General features: G+C 41.1%; 1 long non-coding RNA gene across 1 annotated transcript in view; it reads left to right on the top strand.

Moving 5' to 3' along the window:
* LOC139598204 (uncharacterized) overlaps positions 1 to 17,229 on the top strand; it is a 210,650-nt gene that overhangs the window by 167,093 nt on the left and 26,328 nt on the right. The gene's annotated exons all lie outside the window — the stretch shown is intronic.

Consider the following 17,229-nt stretch of genomic DNA (forward strand, 5'->3'; position numbering starts at 1 on the left):
CAATGAGGGAGGCGGTGGCACCAGTGAGGGACTCGGTGACACACGGGAGCCCCCGTACCCCCCGAGCTGTGTCGCGGCGGGCTCTGCCCGGATCACCGGCGCTGCGCACAGCCCGCGCACTGGAGCTGCCTGAGGCAGCAGCGATGTCCGGGGAAGGGCGCGGAACCGGGCCGGTACCGCAGGCCGGGTGCGCCCGGGGCCGTGCCGCGCTCCAGCCTTGAGCCCGCTCCCGGCACGGCGCTGGCCCGCTGCCGAGGGAAGCGTTGCACAGCAATACCTTCACTGTTGTTTCATTCCCAGATTATGTATCATCCCGGTAAAATCGCGCTGTTGCGGTATTTCATGGCAATTCTGAGTATATTAATTCTGTATCCTGCTGATACGCCATCTCCATTAATTTAATGGGTACATTTGTTTGGAAGATTACATTGCCTTAACTTGGCCAATCAACTTCTGAGCAATTAAGAAGGTTGCTTTGTACGTAAAAAAAAAAAAAAAAAATTTCCAAACCCAGGAAGTGTGCACCAGCTGGTGATGCGATCTGGACCCTATTCCTGGCCACTTTATCCCAGTCACTGCTCCCTCCCTCTTTCTCCCATAGCTACCTGAGCACAGCCTTGTCCTCTCTTCTGCTCCTAACATCACAGCCTAGCTGCTGTAAAAAGGATATTTTCCTGATCCAAGCACAGTTGGAAGTCTCAAATACTCCCATTTCAGACCAATTAGTCCCAAAACTTGTTTGTTTTAATATACAAGTGTGTAAGTTATTATTTGAGATGGTGTCACCTTGGAAATATAAAAGAGTATCTGGTAATATTTGGAAAGGTACCATCACAACTTGGTATTAAATCTGTCTTTTTGAGAGAATTATACTGCAAAGTTATCTTTCTTGGGGCTCTGCACTTCAACAACTGCAAGCTTTTTAGAACAAACACTCTAGGAATTAAATAAAAAACCAAGCCAAACACAAAACCAGTAGCTGTCCACCTACTGAAGAACCAAAAGAAAAGAAACCCCCAAACCAAAGCAAAACAAAAAAACCCACCAAAACAAAACAAAAGCCTAGAAAAAAATATGGAAATATGTTTAGTTAAGGTCTTTGAGGAGCTTTCAAGCATATTTACCTCAGGTAAAAGCTCAAGACCACTGGATGTTTGTACAGCTCCTGCACTTACTCCTCTGTAATCACCTTCCATAGGAAACTAATGAACAAAACCCTGTTTGGAAGTGGAGTCAAATGTTTAAGCAAATTCAGATGTCTGTGGTAGGAGGAACTGGCCAGTAAGACATATCTGAGAAGTTTATACTGTACCTTGCCCTTGAAGAAGCTGGCTTGGTGTGAGACCACAGCCCAGTACAGCACTTCAGGTCTGTGCTTCCTGTCCAACATATGGATTCGATTCACTGATGTCAGCAAGACTTTCCACATTTTAAACTGAGGTACGTGTCCAAATATTTTTCTTTTGGGTCCAACAGATCATTCCCTGTTCCTAAGATTATATAGAACATTCCCTATAAAAAGCACCAAAAAGGAAAAATTAATTCCTTCCTCAGCACCCCTCATCCTCTGAGCCAGCGAGGGCTCCTCGTGCAGGGCTCTCTGGGTGAACAACAAGCTTTAGAGAGTTTTAGGGTGGTATTTCTGCTCACCTTTGATCCAGCTCTATCTCCACATCAGGCAAACTGATGGTAATAACAGTTGAGAAGTCCATATGGCAATATTTACCAAAAATGTCAGAGTCTGCTGTCTTCCCGATGCTTTGGAAAGCAAGGCTTTGTCTTTATCCTTACTACTCTATTCTAGCCCAAGGCCTGCCAGGCCTTTCTTGCTTTTGGAAGAGCCAAAGGAGATGAAGTTACACCAAAAATTCCTTGGGAGTAAGAAAGCAGAGATGGAGCAACGTATTTCCCTCTTTGTGATCAAGGTGAGCAGAAATGCTTAAACATATTTTCTAGTGATGTACAATTTGAGTTATGCTAAGAGAATCTGTCCCCCAAAGATGAGATGGGAAACCCCAACTCTGATCTGCTCTTTTCTTTCTCACTTACAGCCGTGCTGGCATGAAGGTTCCCCCTGAACACCTCCTCCTTTCTGCATTGAGGCTTTCCCTCACACCACACAGCTACTGGGTGTTTTTCACCCTTGTGGTTGTCCATCATTAAAATGACAAACATTAAAAGCTGTGAGTTCAGTGAACTCACACTGGAGGCCAGTGGAGATGATCGCAGAGCAGCTCCCTCTAGCCAAAATTACAGCACTGAGCATTCTCAAGTAACTGTAAATGCCAGCAAACTCTAACATGAAGCATTATAGGAAGCTAATGAAAGCAATTTGTTATTTAGCACAACAGCATTAAATGTGGTTTAGATTAAGGTCTTCCCCCTTCTCAGCATCAAAAGCAATGCACAGATGACCTAGAGCAGGATCTTTCTGACAAAAATCAGGTCCATTTTATTAATGAGAAGTGCTTTAACCCGAGGAACACATTGGACAGCATCAACTCTTACCCTGGAGTGGAAAAAGCAGCTGAGACTGAGTGGCTACTGTAGCCTTTCCTTTGAGTCCTCCCTGCTGAGCACGGGCCCTCCCCTTCGATCTGAGAGTGATGTAGGAGAAGTGGCTGCTCTGTCCCAGGGCCCTGCTTTGCCCCGGTGTGAGAGCCTCCCCCAGCAGTCATTCCCTGCCTGCTGCCAGTGGCTGCTGGTGGAGGGCAGCAGTGGCACCTGAGCAGGGCCGTGCTCGGAGCTGGCTTCTCAGAGACAGCTGTGCTGTGCTGTCCTCACCCCCCAGCTCCAATGCACAGTGTCCCCTCTGGTTCTTATTTACTGCTCTGTGCCCTTCAGGTTACAAACCCACACCAAATCTAATCAAAATCCAGCTGAGGTGCAGGTAAGGGCAGTGCAGCAAACAGCACATCTGTCTGTCTGCCACAGACTTCATGTACTGTCTGTAAAAGAGCTTGGGTTGTTGGCACATTTGTGCATTTGGCACAGCCTTAATGTTACAGACTGACACAAAATAACAGAACTAAAATGCCCCATTTGTATGTGGTTTAAAACTGTTGATTCCCATTGGTCTCGTCAATGCAAGAGCAGTAGCAGCAGCAATAGAGGGCAGTGTCTCTGCGCTAATGCCTTGTCAGCTCCCTTAGTACGAACACAGCAGGAATCCAGCGGTGAATGCACTTCACAATCTCAAATGATAACGACTCTGTCTTGTTGGAAGGAGGAAAAAATAATCGGAATTATTTGTTAACTTATGTTCTGTTTTTCATTAAAAGATCACCTCATTCACTACCGTAACGAGGGCATATCCAAAGGAAACTTGGCAAGCATTCTGCTGACTCTAGTACCACTACTTACTTTTAGGATTAGCCATGAATAAAATTATTCTCGTCAGCTCTAGTAAAAAGCAGATTAATGTGGATAAATTTTGCAGACCTTTTCCTTTCTCACCATCTATTATCCAAAAAAACGACATTATTCATTAAAGTTTTCCTGAAACCCTTTGGCAGTCTGAGACATACCTGCAGCACTCAGGAGCAGAGCAAGTGCTTTCTTCTTCAACACACCCAGATCAATAAATTACAGTCTGAAAAAGCAATGTTAAGGAACAGATTAAGTACTAAGTATTTCAGATAGTCAAGATGGAAACCTACTTAGAAATTTAATTTTCTGATGAAAAAATAAATATAATCCATCACATCATAGAGAAGGGGAAAGAAACCCAAGCCCAAATATCCTGCAGGAAATAGATTGAGATTGTCTGGGTCAGTAGCTGTGAGCAGTGCCAGCTCAGATTCAGTACACTGATTTATACACTTTACTATTGTATCAGGCTGGTTACCTGAAGCTTTTCAGAGCAGCTGCCTAAATAAGTGTGCAGCACTAAGGAATTCCAAATCACTTAGGAAGGTCAGTATTTCCGTTTGGAGACCCTACAAATTATTGAAAAAAAGGCTACTGAGAAAACACCACTGACAAAACCAAAATTAACCTTTTCTTTTTGCATCCTTTAATACTTACTCTCAGTATTCATTAAAATCTAGAGTAAATGTGAACTCAAAAAATAGTGACTTATCCCTGCAAATTTTAATGTGCAGGCTTAATTCTTAGCATAAAGTTTTGTGTGGAGAAAGAAGACTAAATGCAGACAGATATTTATCTCAATTTGGTGAGTAAAATACATGTACTTTCCATAGACAACATTAAACACTTGGGTGAAGAGAGGGGTGATCTAGCAGGCAAAGCAAGGCATTAAAGAAATGGTGAATTTAAGTCCAAAGACAAAAGCTTACACCACACCAGCAGTTTTGAAGCCAGAGGCTCAGGCTGCAAGTTATTTGAAATCCCTGCTGAGTGCTTCAGCTCCTGCATCATGGGCTGAATCCAGTGCAGACAATATCAGGTGCTCTCAACATGCAGGGGCCAACTCTGTCATGTTCTGAAAGGATGCAGACTTGGACTGGAGTGCACAGCTGGGGAGAGGTGGAATCATTTAATCTGTATTAACCTGAGCTTTAATAATCGTGTTGCTGAAGTAGCAGATGCAAGAACAAACTCCAAAGACAACTGAGGTAAGATTCACTAAAAGCTGGCCACTGCATATTATCTTCTAATACCCAAAGGGCATAGGAATGTTCTGTAGCACTTCCATACTTCCTGAAAAAGCACCTCCTCACAAGACACAGCTGTATTCCCTTCCCTGGAACTGCCTGTGGCTCACAGCCAGCCTGAGAGGAGCCTGCTCACAGCCAGATGTCAGGGTTTTACCAGGAACCTCACAGCATCTGCCCAGAATCACACACTGCTTATGGTCATTCGCAACTTACATGCTTAAAGTGGAGAAATGTATCTTAGAAGGTATTTTTGTCTATTTTACATTATTTGATAACACTCCCTGGCCATTTCCTGATATAGAAATTGTACATTAATTTTTTTTTGCTCTGAAACAGTGAACAAACTTTGGAAAGCATGAAATAAAGAGGCCCACAAACAGCACATTTATCTGTTTTAGAGAAGAAGAAACTTTTGCACATTTATTTTGCAGCAGCCAAGGAAGAACCCTATCAACTAAAATTTAGAAGTATTTACATACAGAATGTCTCTAGTCTATGACTAGTGGAACTTAACACCTAAGTTGTAAGTTTTCCTTGCCTTTTGATAAATACATTTCCATACCTTTAGTCTGAATGCTGGTCTGGTTCTGATCAGAAACAGTCTGATATTTGAGAGTGGGTCACAGTGAACTTTTCAAACACTTGTTCTGCCCTTGTCTTCCTGTTATACAAAGCAGAAATGGCACAGAAGAAGTCAGACCTCTATTATTCTCTGTCTATATTGCCTCTGCAGTAAGTTTTCCCTAAAATAAGTCATATGTTGGAAGTATATTAATTGAATTTTGAAACATATATTCTGAAGTTAACCTTTGTACTGACAGATAAAATTTTATTAAGCAGCAAGACTCATGTGCTACTTTCATACAGCTCCACTTAAAGTTCTATAAGTTTTTCCATTAAGATTCTTTCTCTTACAGAGCAGCCTCACATTCACTCATTTTTTCAATGCACATTTGGAAACAATAGAGTTTTCCTGCAATTCTATTTGTCATAAGTAGTTTAAGATGTTTTCACTTTATTTTTAGGGACTCTTAGGAAAGTTCAAATAACCATCTAAATATGTGTAAGCTCACAGCACATAAATACATTTTCTTTTTCTTTCCCTCCCCTGTCTACAAAGCACAAAAGATGTAGGTTTTTTTGTGTACTTTAGCTTTTATATGATCTGGCCAGGTATAGCACTTTATGCCTGAATTAGCTATCCATCTAAGTTTCTCATGGATTTAGATGTATGAACACATTTGCATCACATTTTCCACTGGTGTTTTCTATTGTTTTTAAGTGTCTCTTTATAAAATAATTTCTTGCAGGAGGGAGCACAAGTGCATTGTGAGATATTGACACACAAGCAAGAATTTTGTAATGGAGTCCAGCTGAAAACTGGATTATAATGGAAAAACCAGTAGCTATATCATTAAATAGCAATAATCAACTACCCAGGGAAACTTGAGTATTTGTATTTGTGTAAAGAATAATTTGTTTCTATGGTATACGTGGATCAAACACATCAGGGAAGAATGAAGTCTGTTGAGGCTGTTTCTGCTGAGTTGTTGATTAGCACATACATAGCAGAGACACTTTACTCCTCACAAACTCCACAGTAATGGAGTTACATCAGAATTACAAAATGCTAGAGTGAAAGCAAACAGCTTATGCTGGTGAAGAGAAATTCAGGCTGGTCAGCATTGTCAAAATAAAAGGAAAATGCAAGAGGTTCACTGAGCAAAACCAGTGCTGGCTAAGCTCTGGGTGAAGTTACATGGTAGAAGTCCTGGTAATTCTCTTGCTCCTGACTATACATCGGAGGAACAAGAGGAAGCAGAAGGCAAGCATCAGCCAGCATCCTGGAGCACCCTTTCTTCTTTCTCCACTCCATAATAATTGGAGAAAGAAGCATTGTTGGGATTGCTTCAATAGGACAGCCATTGGCCTTGTTCTTAAATTCTATCACAGTTCTGTTCTTCCACTGGGAGTGATTATAGTCAAGGCAGCTTCTACAGTTCCTGTTCCCTTCTCCACCAATAGCAATTAGACAAAGAGTGCTACAACTTCAGGTTTTGTATTTAAAAATATCATTATTTCAAAGGCTGTTCTTGCACTAAGTTCTCAAGCATTTGCAGAGACATCCTTCTTTCTGACAAATTATTTTCTTAGCTAAGCAGGCTAGCTCCTTAAAATGAGAGGACAATCAACATAGTAATGATTTCCTATCTCAGAAGCAAAAAAGCCTGCTATTTTAATGAGGTCTGGAGCCCATTTTGGAATGAAAAATATTTTTCTGATTTGTGAAACAGCAAAATCTTTGCCAGATCAAAAAAATCCAACCAAAACCCAACCCCAAAACAACATACTGGGACCCTCCTGCAACTATTTGTTTCTAAAATCAGTACCCTGAAAAAGGAAAGAATCAAAAAGTACATAAGAGAGTAAACAGTGTGAATATGGTGCTGATCTAAAAATGAAATGGCACATTTTCTTCTGTTTATATCCCTTGCACATAAAAGTCTATGATTAATTTATTTTACTTGATTCTGGGATTAATCTTGGTTATAACATTGTGAGGTCCATCCAGAATTTGGGTAGTGGAACCCTGGAGGTGCTGGAGGCAGCCTGGGAGCCCTGGTGAGGTATCTGGCAAGGGTGAGGTCACAAACCCAAGAAGGCATCACAGCTCCTCTGCATTTCATCATCACTGGGCTCAGAGCAGGTGCTCATTTGGGGATGCAAACATTCTGAGGAGTTCAAGCACAGCCTGGCACTCTGCTCAGACTCAGAGCTGCTCTCAGGGCACAAACTCAGGCTGGTGAACAGAAAACAGTGTGTGCACAAGTCACTGTAGAAGAGGGGGGTGGTACATTGCCATCAACATGCCCCAAGAAACACTCAGTTTATGCCAAAAGATGTTGTGGTAAATGTATTCCAGATTTGGTGTAAAAGGACACAAATCTTTAGGAAAAGAAGGAAAGCCTTTAATCATAGTGACAACCCTCATTGATATGTTTGCATCTGCTTTCTACAAAGTTAATATTTGCATAAATAGTTATCTTGGCTTCAGTCTCCTGGAAGTACCAATTGGCCAGGATGTTTATGGACATGAGCTCTGGGAATCAGAGCAGGCAGCGAGTGCCATGTTTACCTAGGCCAGTATTGGTGCCATGTCTGAACAGAGGATTAGCTCTTCCAGCTCCAACACCTGTCCTGTGCTCAGGGCTGGCCCAGCACCACCCTTCCTGCAGGCCTTGCTGTTCCAAGGCTGGGAGCACAGGGATCAGAAAGATGCTAGAAAAACATGTACATGTTAAATAAAATAATGAAAAAATAACCACCCACTCCAATAAACAAGTCATCAGGATTCTGAGTATTTCCACTCAGCTCACTGAGAATGCTTTTAGAAACAGCTTATTGTGCTGGGGACTTTTTATCCCTGGGGTGTGAAAAGGCAATTTATTATACCAATATAGGAGGGAATTTGACTCTCACTTTCTTTTTTGCCTATATTTTTACTCACTACCAGAAGAGCCTACAGTATTTTGTTTTAGTAGCTTACTCCTCAGAATATGTCTATGACATGACAGTAAAACCAGTCAGGTTAAAATTAATTTTAAATTCCAGATCTGGATTATGCTTTCAGTCTAAATATTGCAAGTTATCATAGTACTTTGAAATAATGTGGCATATATCCTAAAATTAATTGGGAAATCAGTCATGAGTATTTATTCAGTCAAGTATAATATCAACAAATGTTAAATTTTACAAAATAATTTAGGTAAAATATGGAAACATGGGTGGAACATATTTAGTGAAACTGACTGAGAAGCAAAATATTAAAGGAATTTAAAAATGAGACGGCACAAATGTGTTCCTCCCACCACATTACCTGGCTGCTGCTTTTTGCATTCAGTGAGCTGAATAAAAATAAAATAAAGTGAGCTGACCTCAGAACCAACAAAGAAGCAAAGCCAGGCTGCAGCATTTTGGAAGTGCTTATATTGTACCTAAGCCTACCCTGAGTTCATGATGGAATTTGAGTGACTGCTCTCAGCCTAACTGTATCCAGCCACCAAAAATCCCAACCTGGTGGAATGAGAGAGCAGCAGGGGCAGTTTTCCCCATGCTCCCAAGAGTGCTGCAGCACAGAACTTTCCTCATGTCCTGGAAGGGAAAGTTTCTGGCTGGGCAGCTGCTGGCCAGTGCCTCCCCTGCTCCGTAGGAACTCGCTGCTCTGCAGTTGTTGTGTTTGCTTCCTGCCTCTGGAGGCCAGCCAGAAATGACGTGGCTGGTGCAAAGCTGTCTGGTGATCCTCACCACCAATCCCTCCCTGTACTGCAGATTATCTAAACCCCTAAGCCAATGTGTGGTCAGAGTGAGTAATTGAAAACTGTTTGAACAAAACTTCTGTGATGCATTGGAGGTGGTTCCCCTGAGGCCATTTTTCTTTGTATGTCTTAAATGTCAGCGCTTTTAAAAAAAAAAAAAATAAAAATTCAGGAACACACAATGAACCTAACCCACATCCACTTACATGCAACCAGGCAAGGCTTAAAGATGGTGGTTTCAATTTTGAGTTTACAGCCTTAAACAATATTTTTTTAGTGAATGAATTAATGAGGAGCTTGCTCTGTAGCACTAACCAGTTTCCTTGGCTCAGTATAATGTACTTGCAGACATTTTCTTGCAGAAAACATTAATTTCATCCTCTTCTTTAACTTCATTAGAAATAATTCAGTGTAAGAGAGCCTGTAGCCTATCCCTACTCATCAAATCAATTAAATTCATGGCCCCATGATGACAGGCCAGGCAGTATCAGCATGGTGCCTGCAGGACACCCTTACCATCACACAAGCACGTGTGTGACCTGCAGCATTGCTCTGGGAGCTGGTTTCAGTGTCCTGGCTCATTGCTAACCACGTGCTCTGGGCTGTTTTAATTGCACTGTTTTATTGTTAGTTTTGCTCCATGAAGATGAATCACCATTTCCAGCTGTTGCCCAAGAGAGAAAGTGTTACAACCAATAGGGACCAATGGCTGAACCACAAAGGTTCTACCCAGAATCTGAACCACAAGAAGTCTTCTGTTCCTCTAGAAGTAGAAAACAGATAACCCACTCAATACTTTCTGAAACTAAAACATAACTGCTCAGTTCCCACTTGGCTGAGAAATGTGCTGCTTTGTTTCATTGTTTTTACTTTGAATTATACTTTTTTTTTAATTGAAAAGAAATGAATGTGTTTACAATGTGCTCCCAGCTTTAAGTGGCATTAATGTAAGAGGCCAACATCCTCACAAGTCACCACAACAGATCCTCACCAGGCTTTGGCTCCTTTGCAGGCATCAAGGCGTAGCATGGGAAACAGGGCTGTGCTGGCAGGGGGTGTAACACAAACACAGCAAAGGAGGACCCTGCTGAGCAGCAGGTGGCCTCTGGAAGCACTGGGGATCCTTTCCCTCACAGCCCTGGTTCATCCCTGCAGGCTGTTGGCTTTGGTTAGCAATGCAGGGGGACAGTGGGAGCAATGGCTACGACTGACAGGCTTGTAAAGCTCTCCCTGACACACATCTGCTCACCAGTGCTGTCTGGGAGCTGCACCTCACCTGTGCAATGGATGGGTGAACACACAATATAAAATAATCAAATCCTGGTAACAGCACAGGTTACCCAAACTCTGCTTCTGAGCAGCAGAAGACCCAAATTCTTGGTGCTCTCAGGGAAAAGGAGGGATGTGGGCTTGGTATATAATCAATATTTAGTGTCATTAAGTCTCTTCCTGTAACCAGTAATATTGTAGACAAGGTATAAAACAATGTTTCCAACAATGCTCTTTTATCATAAGCAGTTCCTCTAGAAAGCAAGTAGCTACTAAATTGCACTAAATTACCAACATAAATATTTCCTCTAAATCCCAGCTAGTTTACAGTGTTTATCCAACTGAGAAGGAACCACTGCAGAATTAAATTATAAGGAGAAATTTACTGCCATTCTCTTCATTTTCTTCCATTCTGTGTTCTCTCCATATCAAACCAGATTTCTTTCCCTGCAGTCAATAATCTGTAAAGGCTTCTTTTTGGGTGAAGGCTTTCTCAAGCATCTCTGTGAGAACCTATCCTGGACACAGAGGGCTCAGTACAATGTGAAAATGTGGCTTCAAACGCTCAGTCATGTTCACAGACTGCCACTCCAGGACCCAAGGTGATTCATTTACTGCAAAACTGCTTTGCTGTAAGGGCTGAGTGGGTTTGGACAGTGCTAGCCAGGAGATCTTTCCCACTGCTCCTCTGTACAGTGTCAACAAGCCCATGAGGATTTGGCCTGGGATGCAGGCTCCTGACATTCTTAACTCTTTGGGTTCTGTCTATAAATAATCTTTCAGCAGCAGGAACTAATTCAATTTTCAAACCACACACATCATTAGCAAATCTGGTACAACTTAGTGTGTAGACAAGATCTAAATAGCAGAATAATTTAAATCACATTATGCCATTTTTTAGTGGTTGATGAAATTCAAGTTGCATTGATTTTAGTAGACTGGCCAGGAAACTACATTAGTTCCATTTGACCTCTTCCACTCTAAAGCTACCTACAGGAAAAGCTTGAATGGGTTCACCACACTGGCTATAATGCTTACTGATCAGTAAGGGTGACATAATAACCAATAGGCTAGGAAATATAAACATTTTCCCCCTTCTGGAGCAGCTACATTTCCCTACTTAGCAGCTACATTTATAGTGGGACCAGATCATTTGTAATTTCTGGTACCACCACAATCAATTAAGTAGGCAAGTTAGTCAGTACAATCATTTTATTAAAAAAAACTCCAACAAACAGATCAGAACAAGATGGCCTTAAATGTTAATACACAACTCCAGTTTTATACTCACTCTGAGTTTTGTTTTCCATGTCCTCCCTGAAAATCTCTTCCACAAAACTGTCACCAGCATTAGGATCGATATGAGTCTGGTCATCAGGATTTCATGTATCCAAAATACCAAACAGGTTTTAATTAGGATCAAAAATGCAGAGTGGTATTTACCCCTTCTTATTCCCACAACTGCCAGTCATGTTGTTGATATTCTAAAGTCCTGTCTATAAAAAAAAGGAAACTTCATTTGAAGTCACTGGAACATTAGAATGTCTCTGAATTTTTCTTCAGGTGGAGTGAAAGGACATTAATATGACATAGTTAAAATCCAGAAATACCTGGAAGTTCTGAGTCAGTCCAACTCCTGTGAGCTCCTAGATTATGCAAGAACTTCATAAATGTCCCCCAGATACTCAGAAGTATTTTAGGCTTAACATATGTGCAAGTTTTCTGTCAGACTTATATGATTTCTAACATTTTAACCCAAATGTTTATGTAAGTACAGTGTTTACTAGAAGCAGTTATATTGACAGATAATGAGCATATCTTGTCCTTCCTGAAATGCATATGAATTTTACTGTACTACAGCTCCCTAATCCAGACCAGGTTCTGTTGGATGCTTTGCTGATCCAAATCCTTGAATGTTATGTTCATCAGATCTCCAATTAGAAATTGTAATCCTTACAGGGTATTTGAAATTTGGAAACTTTTATCTTATGAGAATTTTTGGTTGAGCTCACAGCTTAAAATGTATTTTCTTAGAGATAAAATTCTGAGAAAGTAAAACCATTTGCTACTTCACTTTCTAGGGATTTTTTTCCTTTTGAATAATTTATTTCTCTCATGGTTTAAAGGAAGAAGAATTCAGCCTTATAGATCAGCTGCAATAGAGAAAGAAACTATCAAATGAACCACTTCTTTGTAACATGTAAATGTTATCTGAGGTGCTGTTTATTTTAAAGGAAGTACTGATGTTGGCACTTGTTCCCTGTGTGTGCTGCCAGCTTTATAGTTGAAGGGATTAAACAGAAAACAAATTAATAAAGTCTAGTTTTTCTGCAGTTAAACAACTGTGACTGTCCCAAAATCAGTTAAAAGTGGTTTCTGGAAAAAATAAATCTTTCTTACAGTCCATAGTGCACAGAGAAATGAACAGAGAAATGAAGTACAGTTCTGTCAGTATGAAGAGTTTACCAGCTCAGCAACTATGCAAGAGGATTTGCCACATCTCCACTGATAAACTGCTGCAAGCACTGTGGCCAAGATCTGCTCTTGATTCCAGAGCTCCACATTCTGGGGTTCTGACAAGTGATTGTGGTTACCATGTTTCTGTGCCAAATCTAGGCTCATCAGCACATCCTGCCCCACCAGTTTAAACTATCATGAACTATACCAACACTGGCTGGTGCCATCCATACCAAATGTGTTCTACAGGTGTTCCAACCAGCCATGAGCTCCTACAGGGGCTGCACAAGTGAGGCTGCAAGTGAGGATAGCAAGGAGATCTGTCAAACTGAGTGGCTTAACCCACTCTTGAAGTCAGCACAAGGGAGAAATCCTCACTTCTCACAGGTGCTCTGAAAGTCTGGCAGAGGTTTCATACTGACACAGTCCAAGCCAGCTGTACAAACCCTGCTTGAAAGTGTGACCCTATGGCTCACCAGCTACACTTAACAGTAACTTTGATACCTCAGTGCATGCTATGAAATTGCAAAGGTTGCAAATATTTCCTGATGGAGATAATTGATTACTGTTTTCTCAAATAATGAAGTCTCATAAACTACCAAAAATTAACATCAAGCTTCTTTCCTTTAAATAACCTCATATTCTCAGCTGTAGATGCTACTAATTCAAAAAGAATTAGTAGAATTATTTAAAGAGAATAAGACCATGACAAAATACAGGAACAGATGTTCTTAAAGTGCCCTGAAATTGTCCTTCAGTCTGTCAGTCGAGACTGCTCAGCTTCCTGGTTTTTAGTGGAGCTCTACCTTGTGAGGGGGACAGGAGAAGGATGGAATGGGCTTTGAGATGTGACTTTTCTGGATGGCAGCTGAAACATATTAACAATGCAGTAATCATAGTAAAGGATTGGAGGAGGAGCTGGTTGGTAAAGCATCCTGGCTGTTTTTGACAAAATAGAATAATAAAGTTTTACTATTATTTGTATTTCTTCCTGGATTTACTCAATCATTTACAGAACAAGTGGCACTCTACAGTTCTAGTAATTGAGCAGTTTCCTACTAACTCAGGGTCCACTCTACATGGCAGCTGTAGGAACACACAAAATGCATTTTGCACTGGGCAGAAGCCAAATCCAAAACAATGACAGATTTGAAAGTATCCTGAATAAACTGGCTCTGTTCCTTATCCTTTGTTTTGTGTGGGTGGTGGCTTAATCAGGCTACCACCACAAGTGCCCCAGCAGGGGCGGCTGGGGTGCACAGTGTGACATGTCCCTGTGGCCAGCCCGGCTTGTCCCAGCGTGGCTGACACACAGGTGCTCCCTTCAGCTAAAAAAGCAGTTTCTCCTGGCTATTGGGTCAAACCATTCACACAGCAACAATGTTTGTAAAGATTTTAAATAATAGGAACCCATTTTGGAACACAAAACTGGAAAGTGAGATCCAGGCTTCCTTCTGGTACTCATTAAACCCATCTCTCACCGACCACGCTGCATTTTGATTTTTCCCAGGAGGATGCCACAGTCAGGCTGCAGGTGGCTATGGAGAGGGCAGTCTGTTCCATCCACAATGCTGAGGGGTGGCTTTCTGGGATGAAGTTTTCTGAATGTAGGGAAAGTTCCAGAAGTAACTGAGTTTTGTATTGCAGTATTTGACAGCAGAGCAATTTGAGGGGTCCTGGTGATGTGTGTCTGGACACAGGAGGAGCTCTGTTCCTGCAGACTGCACAGTGATCTGCTTTGAATCACCAGTCCTACCTTGCTGCTTCTTACTCAGAAACACTTCACAACAAACTTCTATCACAGAACCCCCCTTGGGACGTGACTTTAGGGAGGAGTGAGGCATCTCACTGTTTTGTTTCCCAGCAGGGAAGATTGTTTCCACTGGTAACATTTTTCTCCCTCTCTATGCCTTTGTATGGAGGCAAGGGAGATTTTATCACTTGCTTCTGTTACTACCAAACTGTGGAATAAAGTACTTTATTTGCATTTCATATACTATTTTTACAGTGTATGAGGAATAATATTTGTGTTGAGCTGTTAAATATTGACAATAGTCCCACCCTATTTATCAAATACTGACAGCTGACCAAGCAAAGGAGTTAAAAATTATTTGGAAATTTGGATCTTCTTGAAGCCTTTAAATATATTTCTGGAAGTTGGAGGCTTTCCCAGTTCACACAGATACTCTAATAGCTAGACATATTTTCTCCCATCCTTATGCCAAGAACTCAATTAAGAAATATATAGCAGAAGGGAGGCACTTCTAAGGGACCTCACATTTTTTTTTTCCATTCTTAACAGAAGAAAAAAGAAGGAAAAAAAAAATCTTTGTCTGAAAACAATCAACATAAGTGAAGAGCCAGCCTGAATTTGAAAATATGGGGACTTTGGGATGGAGATCATAGGGCTGAACAATAATTCTGAACATTACAAATTCCAGCTCCTTCCTGACTGTGCCGTTGTTCAGCAATGTTCTCTCCAAGATCTTGACTCTGCTTTTGGGTGGGGACCTCACTTGGTACATTGTCAGTGCAAACAGCACTGAAGTGTTTGCTCGTGGTGTGAATTCCTTCTCAGAGTGGCTGCCTAACCCCAGGGAGCCACGACAGCTGGTGCTGTTCTTGGAGAGCACCGCTAGGAGTACAGGAATTCCCTGCGATTCCCCTACCAGCACAGGAACAAATCTTCACTGAGCACTGCAAAAACAACACTCTACAAAAATCATCTTCTTCCCTAAACCTAACTGAGCAGAAGATATGAAGTGTATTATCCTAGCGATAACAAACTTTGGGTGGAAAAAGTGCTCTTATGTACGTCATATCTACACATGCAGCACTTTTCAGTTTGTTCATAGCTAACAACTGCTTTTTAAAAGTAAATGGTTTTCTTTAGACTATCAGAAAGGAGGGGACTTTCATGGACTTTGGCTATAAAGCTATATAAATCCCAAAAGACTACAAATAATTCTCCATTTGCTCCTTAGAAGCAAAGATAGATGGATAATGCAGAAAAATCTTGTTCTGCCACTGATTTACTGAGTAAACAAATTTACACTCAGCCTCCAGAATGCATTTAATCCCAGCTGTGATGGGAATACGTCAAAGGAAACACATTTCTAACAATCATAGAGATACTCATGCAGATAAACCTGAGAATCTCTTATAAACCCCCCCAAGAGAATATAACATTTTTTTCCATAGATATCTCTCCTTGTGAACTAGATCATTAATTATTGTACTCATATGGAACCACAGATATCAAGAAGCCAGATCTACTGCATTTCCATGTATAAACCCAGAAATTTAATGTGCAATTCCATAATTCTTCAAAGATAAGATCTGGTTTATAGCAAAGAAAGTAACATAGAAAAGACCAAAACCTGTCCCTGCCTGTTTGATACAATGAGATAATTTTAGTTCCAGACAAGCCATTTCCTAACATTATCTAAACTATAGCTCATAAAAGTTTATGGATTCAAATTCCAAATAGAGTAAGACAACAATGGTTCTCAGTATCTTCACTAATGATGACAGCAGTTGGGTGCAATAACATTGCTGATTGCACTGAAGGCAGTTTATTTTACCCAAATCTCCTAGCAGCACTTTTAAAAAAAAAATTAAACCAACAGCAAAGCAGCAGAATTTGTACAGGTGGTATGCTCAGCCAATCAATATATGTGAGGGTGCTTGTATGACAGGGATTTTCAAAAACCTTCCTCCTCCCATGTGCCAGCTTGGAAGTTTTTAACCAGAAGATATTCCCTAGTATAAAAACCTAAGTGTTATCTGCTTGGAAAAATAATAATCTCTCAGAAGACCCATTTCTGATACCATATTGAGTCCAACCTTTTCAAACCCATGTCCTTGGGCTTTTTAAATTTGAATTTGAATCTAGAGATAATCTGAACCCTTACACGTCACCAGTCCATGACACTACCTTTGTGTCAGATATGAGCAAAAGCTTATTTTTGTGCAGCAGAAACACACAAAAAGCCCAGTGAGATTTACACTCTACATGGACACAATGTCACTGTCATTAATCAGAACATGGTCTAATGATTTTCTTCCTCTTAATAAGTATCAGTGAGCCCCTGGAGCAGTTAATGAGTGCAGACAGGGTGAGCCCAGGGATAGGATGGTTAATACAACATAGTCACTGACCAAAAAGGATTTTCTGGGATTTCTCTCCCACCCACAACATCACAGGCATGAATTTAAAGCTTTAAATTCATGATAATGCATTTCCCAACACAACAAAACTCCTGGCAGGTCTTGGAAACAATGGCAAAGTTCATCTAACCCACGCTCAGCAGAGATGAGATTTCAAATCCCTGTACCCTTGAATAGGAGACCTGTGTGTCTGATGGTTGAGTTTTTAACCTCAAGCAGCTCTGGTAACTGCTCATCACTGCACACAAGGGTTTTGGAACATTTTTGTTTGTCATTGCAAGGGAAAGACAACCTATTCTGCAGAAGAGGCTCAGGAGAACTGCAACACAGAAAAGGCAGATGCACCAGTGACAAAGACAAGCAAATCAGATGACTCTGAACCTGGATTCTGGCACCAA

This window comes from Agelaius tricolor, unplaced genomic scaffold, assembly GCF_023055355.1.
Source record: "Agelaius tricolor isolate 1412-34295 unplaced genomic scaffold, bAgeTri1.0.p SCAF_19, whole genome shotgun sequence".
Lineage (NCBI taxonomy): Eukaryota > Metazoa > Chordata > Aves > Passeriformes > Icteridae > Agelaius > Agelaius tricolor.